Here is a 9,575-nt window from a genome sequence, read left to right on the forward strand (position 1 = left end):
AATTTTTGCTATCCCAAAAATCCTTGTTCTCTGCTTATTCATACTTCCATCCCCCAAAACCCCTGGCAAGCAGTTATCTTTTTGCTGTCTCCATAGTTTTGCTTTTTCCAAAATGTCATGTAGTTGGAATCAGACAGTAGGTATCCTTTTCAGATTGGTTTTTTCACTTTGTAATATACATTTAAGGGTCTTCCACGTCTCTTTGTGGCTTGATAGCTCATTTCTTTTTAGCGCTGAGTACTATTCCTTTGTATGGATGTATCTCAGTTTGTTTATCCATCACCTACCGAAGGAAATCTTGATTGCTTCCAAGTTTTGGCAATGAGGAATAAAGCTGCTATAAACATCCTGATCTAGGTTTTTCTGTGGGCTAAGTTTTCAACACCTTGGGTGAATATCATACTACCCAGCAACCTCAATCCTTGATAAGACTATGTTTGGTTTTATAAGAAAGCGCCAAACTGTCTTCCTAAGTGGCTATACAATTCTGTATTCCCACCCACAACTAATGAGCGTTTCCTGTTGCTCCACAGCTTCACTAGCACTTGGTGTCAGTTTCCTGGATTTTGGTCATTCTCTTAGGTGCATAGCGATATCTCCTTTTTGTTTTCATTTGCATTTCCCTAGTGACATATGATATGGAACATCTTTTCATATGGTTATTTGCCATCTATATATCTTCTCTGATGAAGTGTCTGTTCAGATCGTTGGCTCATTTTTTAATCGGGTTGTTCATTTTCTTATTGTTGAGGTTTTTTAAATTTGTATTTTATTTTTTCTTATTTAAAAAAAAATTACAGTACTTTGAGTTGCTGTTTTACGTTTTTTGTTTTGTTTTGTTTTTTTAACAGATGGGGTCTCACTAGGTTGCCCATGCAGGAGTACAGTGGCTATTCACAGGTGCCATTATAGCACAGTACAGCCTCAAACTCCTAGCCTCAAGCTGTCCTCTTGCCTCAGCCTGGGGAGTAAGTAGGACTCCTGGAGCATGCCACTGTACCTGGTTATTGTTGAGTTTTGAGAGTTATTTGTATATTTTGGATAACAGTCCTTTATCAGATATATCTTTTGCAAATATTTTCTCCCAACTTGTGTCTTGTCTATTCATTCTCTTGGCAGTGTACAATGTCTTTTTTTTTGACTGAGTTTCCCTCTTTGACCCAGGCTGGAGTATAGTGGCATGATCTCAGCTTACTGCAACCTCTGCCTCCCGGGTTCAAGTGATTCTTCTGCCTCAGCCTCCGAAGTAGCTGGAATTATAGGCGCCCACCAACATGCCCAGCTAATTTTTGTATTTTTAGTAGAGATGGGTTTTTGCCATGTTGGCCAGGCTGGTCTCAAACTCCTGACCTCAGGCGATCCTCCTGCCTTGGCCTTCCAAAGTGCTAAGGTTACAGGCATGAGCCACCGTACCTGTCCTACAGTGTACAATGTCTTTTGCAGAGCAGAACTTTTTAATTTTAATGAAGTCTGTCTTATCGATTATTCCTTTCATGGATCATGCCTTTGGTGTTGTATTTAAAAATTCATCTCCATACCCAAGGTCGTCTAGATTTTCTTTTATAATGTCTCCTAGGAGTTTTATTGTTTTGTGTTGTACACTTAGATCTGTGATCCATTCTGAGTTACAGTGTAAGGTCTGTTTCTAAATTTATTATTTGGCATGTGGATGTCCAGTTGTTCCAACACCATTTGTTGAAAAGACTATCTTTTCTCCATTGCATTGCTTTTGTTCCTTTGACGAAGATGAGCTAACTATATTTATGTGGGTCTATTTCTGGACTCTTTAGTCTGTTCCATTGATTTATTTGTTATTTCACCAATACCACACTCTCTTGATTACTATAGCTTTATTGTAAGTCTTAAGTCAGGTAGTGTCAGTTCTCTTTCTTCTCCTTCAGTATTATATTCACTTTTCTTGGTCTTTTGCCTCTCCATATAAACTTTACAATCAGTTTGTCAATATCCTCAAAATAACTTGATGGGAGTTTGATTAAGATTGTACTGAATCTATAGATCAAGTTGGGAAGAACTGACATCTTAACAATATTGAGTCTTCCTACCTATAAACATGGAATGTTTCCATTTATTTAGTTCTTCTTTGATTTATTTCATCAGAGTTTTGTAGTTTTCCTTATACAGATCTTGTGTGCATTTTGCTAGATTTATACCTAAGTATTTCATTTCTTTTCTGCTAATGTAAATTGTATCGTGTTTTAAATTTCAAATTGCACTTCTTCATTGCTGGTATGTAGGAAAGCAACTGGCTTCTGTATATTAACTTGTATTCTTCAACCTTTGTATAATCTTGATTTCCTATATAGACAGTTATGTCATTTGTGAACAAAGATGGTTTTATTTCTTCGTTCTCAATCTGTATACCTTTTACTTCCTTTTCTTGACATTGCATTAGCTAAGACTTCCAGTATAATATTGAAAAAGAGGGATGAGAGGGGACATCTTTGCCTTATTCCTAATATTAGTGGGGAAGCTGCTAGTTTCTCACCATGAAATATGATGTTAACTTTAGGGCTGTTTTTAGATATTCTTTATTAAGTTGAGGAAGTTACCCTCTATTCCTAGTTTACTGAAAGGTTTTATCATGAATGGGTGCTGGATTTTGTAAAATGCTTTTTTTTGCATCTATGATCTTGTGACTTTTCTTCAGTCTTTTGTTGTGATACATTATGTTATTTGATTTCAAACGAGCTTCGCATACCTAGGATAAATCCCACTTGATTATGATTTACAACTCTTTACACATTGTTGGATTTGCTGTAATATTTTGTTAAGGGTTTTTGTATCTATGTTCGTAAGAGATATTGGTTTATAGTTTTCTTATAATCACTTTGTCCAATTTTGGTAATAGGGTAATGCTGGTCTTTTAGAATGAATTAGGGAGTATTCCTCTGCTTCTGTCTTCTGAAAGAGATTGTGAAGAATTTGTGTAATTTCTTCCTTAAATGTTTAGTAGAACTCACCAGTGAACTGATCTGAGCCTGGGACTTTATGTTTTGGAAGGTTGTTCATTATTAATTGAATTTCTTTAATTGATATGGGCCTATTCAGATTGTCTATTTCCTCTTGTGTGAGTTTTGACAGATTGTGTCTTTTAAAGAATTGGCTCATTTCCTTGAGGTTATCGTTTGTTTTGTTTTTGGATTTTAGGATTTATAGCTGTGACATTCATGAAATTTTATAGAATCTCAGTGAAAATAATTCAACTTGTGGCTTTGAACAAGACAATTCAAAAAGCTTAGATAATCACCCAATAGAGGAGGCAGAAAAGTTTGCATGTTTATCTGAACTATTCCACTTAAGACACCAGAAAACTAAAAGTTTAAGTTGCAGTGTTTCATATAAAGTGAGATTATGTAATTTATTTATGTATCCTAATCACTTCAACATAGATTGAATAACTGATCTAAAGTGAAAATTTGGGGCCAATGCATATTAAAGATCTTTTTATATGGTCTAAATAAGACAACAGCTAGTAAAATGCATGTATGCATGTGTGTATTTGTGTATTCTTGCATTAGCTCTAGCAATGAAATTAAAGACTTTAATGTTTTTATAGAAATAGTCATGGAAATTTTTCAATAAAAATCAGAAGGATAGTATTCTCCATGAACTTTATTTCATGGGTTTGGATTTTACTTTGTAGAGGTAAGAGTTATGGGGGATCACATTTAGAAGAACAAAAGCGTTTGGGGGGACACAGTGGTAGTGTTTATGTTCTCAGTTAACTTCAATTACAAATTTAAAATAATTTAGCTTGTTTTGAGGTTTTAAACTTTTTGTAAGCTATTAAGAGTTATCATTAGAAAAACTTTATATTGTCTGTGATTATAGACATTCTTAACATAGGGGAGATAGTCAAGTCGTCTGGGGTTATTTTTATTTATTAATTGAACGATTTTTCCCACTAGAATTGTCATTTTTCATTGGTAAAAAGATTTTTTATGATTTCAAATGTTTTTGAAAATCCAAGCATGTTATTTTAAGAGCAGCCTCAGCCTTTTTATTATTCTGTGCAAAAACATCTTTCTACATGAACTTCATCATTTGTGGCAGCTTGGAATAATGTCCCGCTATTGCTAGAAATGTAAAACCTCATTTAAGGGACATACCAAATAGTATTATAAATAAGTCACAACCACAACTAAACTTTTCTAGGTTCTATTGACAGCATATATTGAAATTCTTAGTTCTGATACAACATTTTGGTAGGTAAAAATTTTCCATTTTTAAGTGAGATGAAAGAAAAAGAAACCTACCACCAACCCAAAATATCTGGCAACTCTTAACATCCTAAAATATGTGAAGAGAAGGGGAAGTAGAATCAAGCCAATGTAGGGGAAATGTTTTGCTTTATATTTACTTGGAACTTTTCAGAAAGTTTTTTTTTTTTTTTTTTTTTTAAATGGAGTCTCGGTCTGTCGCCCAGGCTGGAGTGCGGTGGCGCAATTTCAGCTCACTGCAACCTCTGCCTCCCAGGTTCAAGCAGTTCTCCTGCCTCAGCCTCCCAAGTAGCTAGGACTACAGGCGCACACCGCCAGGCCCAGATAGTCTTTTGTATTTTAGTAGAGTCGGAGTTTCACCATGTTGTCCAGGCTAGTCGTGAACTCCTGAGCTCAGGCAATTCGCCAGCCTTGGCTTCCCAAAGTGCTGGGATTACAGGCGTGAGCCACTGCGCCCGGCCTTCAGAAAGCTTCTTTATAAGCTTATTTGACATTGAACATTGTATTACCAGGTGTAGTAACACTTGAAAGGCTGATTACAAATTCATTTAACTTTTATCTAATGGGAAAACCTCTCCCACTTAATGTCAATGCCTTTTACATTTAAATTATCACTTATTCTGTATTTACTAATGTACCTAAATATGAAATTTCTCTTTTGGAAACACGTTTAATTTTAACTTTAATTTTAAATTTCATTTAAATTTAAAAATTAAATGAGTTGTATTCCTGTGGATCAAGTGCATCCAGAATTTCCTTATTCAGTCTTGAATAACCATCAATAACTGCACTAAGGAATTAAGAAAATACTCTTCAGGTGCTAATCTCTAAAATAATCTGTCTTAAAACAGAGTCGATATTAGTTTGTAACTTATTGTTTTATTTTTATTCATTTAGTTCATTTGGTATTGATCTTAGAAAAATGATACTGTTGGTTGTGTCCCCACCCAAATCTCATCTTGAATTGTAGTTTCCATAATCCCCATGTGTCCTGGGAGGGACCAGGTGAAGATAATTGAATCCTGGGGCTGGTTTCCCCCATCCTGTCCTCATGATAGTGAGTTAGTTCTCACGAGATCTGATGCCTTTATATGGGGCTTCGCCCCTTCACTGGGCACTCATCGTCTTCCCTGCTGCTCTGTAAAGAAGTGCCTTCAGCCATGATTGTAAGTTTCCTGAGGCCTCCCTAACCATGTGGAACCGTGAGTCAATTAAACCTCTTTTCTTTATAAATTACCCACTCTTGGGTATTTTTTCATAACAGCATGAGAATGGATACTTACAGATGCCAATACAAGTTATTTGAAGTTAGCAAAAGCATAAGTTAATGGTTATGAATAGTAGAACAGTTGAGTCATGAGAATTACTTCCAATCTGAACACTTGAAAGCTTTTAACTTGGCAATCATTTTAATGTGCTAATTCTGTTTCATTTATCCTTTTCCCTTAGTATCTACTCCTTCCTCCCAAAAGTAGACAATATTCCCTTTGCATCATTATGCATTCCCTCCATAATTTCACAGTTCCATTTTCTATAAATCAGAAATAATTTATAAAGCATTTGTTATGGAGTATACCAAGTATACGCAACCAGGTATAACACAAAATTACTAATTTCTTAAACATTCATAGCTGGGCCAGAGCTAAGGTAAGGCAGAGGAGGTGGCTAGGGTGATGAATTTAAAGAGGTGCTCCTTTTTAAGGCTGACCCTGTACTTACGGGACCCTGAGAGTGAGTGGCCTCATGAAATTTTGCTCTAGAAAACCTGTCTTTACTCACCCTACTCCTAGCCCTGAGTCATAGCATCTAGTTATGTTCTTTTGCTGTTTGCATGAATAAAAATGGCTTTCTAAGTAAAATATTATTATATCTTTGTTTTTAGTACACATTGAAACATAAACATTTAAATCTGAATGTAAAAGAGTACTTTTTAAAGAACTTCCGAATTCCTTAATATCAAGATAATTAGTATCAGTTTTTCTGAAGCATCAAACCTAGATTCCTTTGAGACCCTTCCCCTAGTATACTGTAAACACTTAAGGTCAGAGCCTGTATCTTATTCATGATTCAGTACCTTTTTCAGTGTCTGCCCAGAGACAGTTCACATAAGTGATAAATACTTGAATGAATCTTGAATAAACAGTGACAAAAATCCATGTATATTATTTTTTATTTTCTTTTTGAGACAGAGTCTCGCTCTGTCGCCCAGGCTGGAGTGCAGTGGCGTGATCTCGGCTCACTGCAAGCTCCGTCCCCTGGGTTCACGCCATTCTCCTGCATCAGCCTCCCGAGTAGCTGGGACTACAGGCGCCCGCCACCATGCCCGGCTAATTTTTTTTGCATTTTTAGTAGAGACAGGGTTTCACCATGTTAACCAGGATGGTCTCGATCTCCTGACCTCGTGATCTGCCCGCCTCAGCCTCCCAAAAATCCATGTACATTCTAAGAATTGACTTCCAAAATTATTTTACGTGTATTCCTGGGATGAAAATAGTTTTATTCCACAAGGAACACTGGAAATAAAAATATACTGAAACTAAACACTCAGCTAATTGTTTTCGTACATTAAAGCATCTGTTACTTAAGCCCAAGTCAGTGTAGGAACAATTTAGAGAATAAACTTTTTTTGGTGATGATCTATCACTTCACTGTCACTAAAATCAGTCATTGAGCATCTGAATCTTTGTCCCAGGAATGTATATTCTATCAAGTAACATTATTTATTGATTAACTGCTATATGCCCCACACCATTCTTGGTGTTTTGGGGAATTCAAGATAAGAATAATTCAATCTAGCAAGCATTTATTTTATTTTACTTTTTTAAAATTTTACTTTAAGTTCTGGGATACATGTACTGATTGTGCAGGTTGGTTACATAGGTATACATGTGCCATGGTCGTTTGCTACACCTATCAACGTGTCATCTCTAGCAAGCATTTATTGAGCGGTTTTTTTTGTAAAGGGTGAAAAGGATACAAGCACAGTGCTTTGGTAGCGGATTCACACATAAACAGTTGCAAACATCAGAGAATTAATACTAGGAGAGAAGGCATGTCCTTAGGCACCATATAAGTCAAGCTGTGATAAGGGGTAGAGTATTAGACAAAGTGCTATGAAGGGATTTAAAAAGGAGAAATTCTGAAAACGAAGGGTCTATACAGAAGATGGCTCTTGACATGGACTTAAAAGTTTAGCAGATTTTTCATAGACTGGATAGCAATCCAAGGGACAGCAGAGGCCTGGAGGTGCAACAGCAGAGGGGTGGAAGAGGAGCTTTACGTAACTGATGTGTTGGCATCTGACGCTCAGGCTAGAAAGGGTAGATGGGGAAGTTGACAAAGAGCTTTGAAATCCATAGGAAGGTGCTTGGGGGTTATTCTGAAGAAAATTGGGAGTTCTTAAAGATTTTGGGGCAGTCAATATATTATGTGTTGGAAATGAAGTATAAAAGAAAAATAGATGGTAGAGGGATAAAGATACATAGCTATAAAATTGATAGACACACACAAATATATACCTTAATAATATATACAGTATAGTATTGTAGCTTGACTGGAGAACTGGCCTACGCCTTAGATCTTGAGAGACACATCTCAATTGTGGGGTCTCTGTGAAGTGTTGAAGCTTAAGACAAGGTCCTTGCCTTTAAGGAATTTAGAGTTTACTTAGCCTGGACGAAACCTAATATATGTAAAATACTTAAGAAATTAATTCTGTGGTTTCATATCTTGAGAATCTTGAGATTTAGGGTAGATTGAAATTGTATGCTCTAGCTGATGAAATAGAACACACAGGAAACTAATTTAGAAACACAAAATAAAAGTGTGTAAAGTCATAAGTGTGTGTAAAGTCATAAGTGATCAATTGGACTGATCTTTAAACAACTTATTTGATTTAAATCAAAATTGGTTTTGCATAAGTGCTACTTCTGTGTTTTAGACTGAATTTGGGTGGGGGATGGTTAAATCCTGGTAGAACTATAGTAGATTACGTAGAGATTTAAAAACACCGCTTTGTCCCAAATATGATAGGCTTTTTTTTTTTCCCAAAGAAAAAGGAAGTTTAGCAAAGTCAAATTTCATTACTGTATAAGCCCTTCTGTTATTTCAATAGGACAGCAAGTGCTTAAGATCATAAAACAGCATCAAAGCAGGGCTTTAATACACCATTAGATAATGTTACTAAACTGTTTTTTAAATTTGTTTGAAAGGACTATTATAAATTTCCTGCTGAAGCCCTGAGCTCTGATTACATAACACATGGGATAAACAGATAAAATTGTAAAATAAACTAAAAGCAACAGTATCTGCAAGCAGGCAAGAAAGCCCAAATATCCTTGTGTGCTAAGTCAGCCAGGTTTTTTTTATTAGTGTCTTTTATCTATGGAGAGTGCTGAACTCTATTATTTATTTATTTATTTATTTATTTATTTATTTATTTATGAGACGGATTCTTGCTCTGTCTCCCAGGCTGGGGTGCAGTGGTGTGATCTTGGCTCACTGCAACCTCCATCTCCTGGGTGCAAGCGATTCCCGTGCCTCAGCCTCCTGAGTAGCTGGGACTACTGGTGCACGTTACCATGCCCGGCTAACTTTTGTATTTTAGTAGAAATGGGGTTTCACCATGTTGGCCAGGCTGGTCTTGAACTCCCGAAGGTGACCTGCCCACCTCAGCCTCTCAAAATGCTGGGATTACAGGCGTGTGCCCGGCTCCCAAACTCTATTTAAAAAATTTGTTTTAAACAGTTTTATTGAGAAATGATTCACATACCATATGATTCACACATTTAAAGTGTACGACTCATTGGTTGTTATTATATTTACAGAGTTGTGCAACCATCACCACAGTCAGTTTTAGAACACTTTTATCATCCACAAAGAATCCCTAGACTGGGCGTGGTGGCTCACACCTGTAATCCCAGCACTTGGGGAGGCTGAGGCGGGTGGATCACAAGGTCAGGGGATCAAGAGCATCCTGGCCAACATGGTGAAACCCCATCTCTACTAAAAATACAAAAATTAGCTGGGTGTGGTGTCACGCCCCTGTAGTCCCAGCTACTCGGGAGGCTGAGTCAGGAGAATCGCTTGAACCCAGGAGGTAGAGGTTGCAGTGAGCCAAGATTGTGCCATTGCACTCCAGCCTGGGTGACAGAGCAAGACTCCATCTCAAAAAAAAAAAAAAAAAAAAAAAAGAATCCCTGGACCCATTAGCAATCATGCCTCAGTGCCCTACTACCTGTCTTCTCTGGTCCTAGGCAACAACTAATTTTCTGTCTGTATAGATTTAACTGTTCCAGACATTTCTTTATAAACAGAGTTATATAACACATGGCT

Source organism: Macaca nemestrina, chromosome 9 (genome assembly GCF_043159975.1).
Source record: "Macaca nemestrina isolate mMacNem1 chromosome 9, mMacNem.hap1, whole genome shotgun sequence".
NCBI classification, from domain to species: Eukaryota; Metazoa; Chordata; class Mammalia; order Primates; family Cercopithecidae; genus Macaca; species Macaca nemestrina.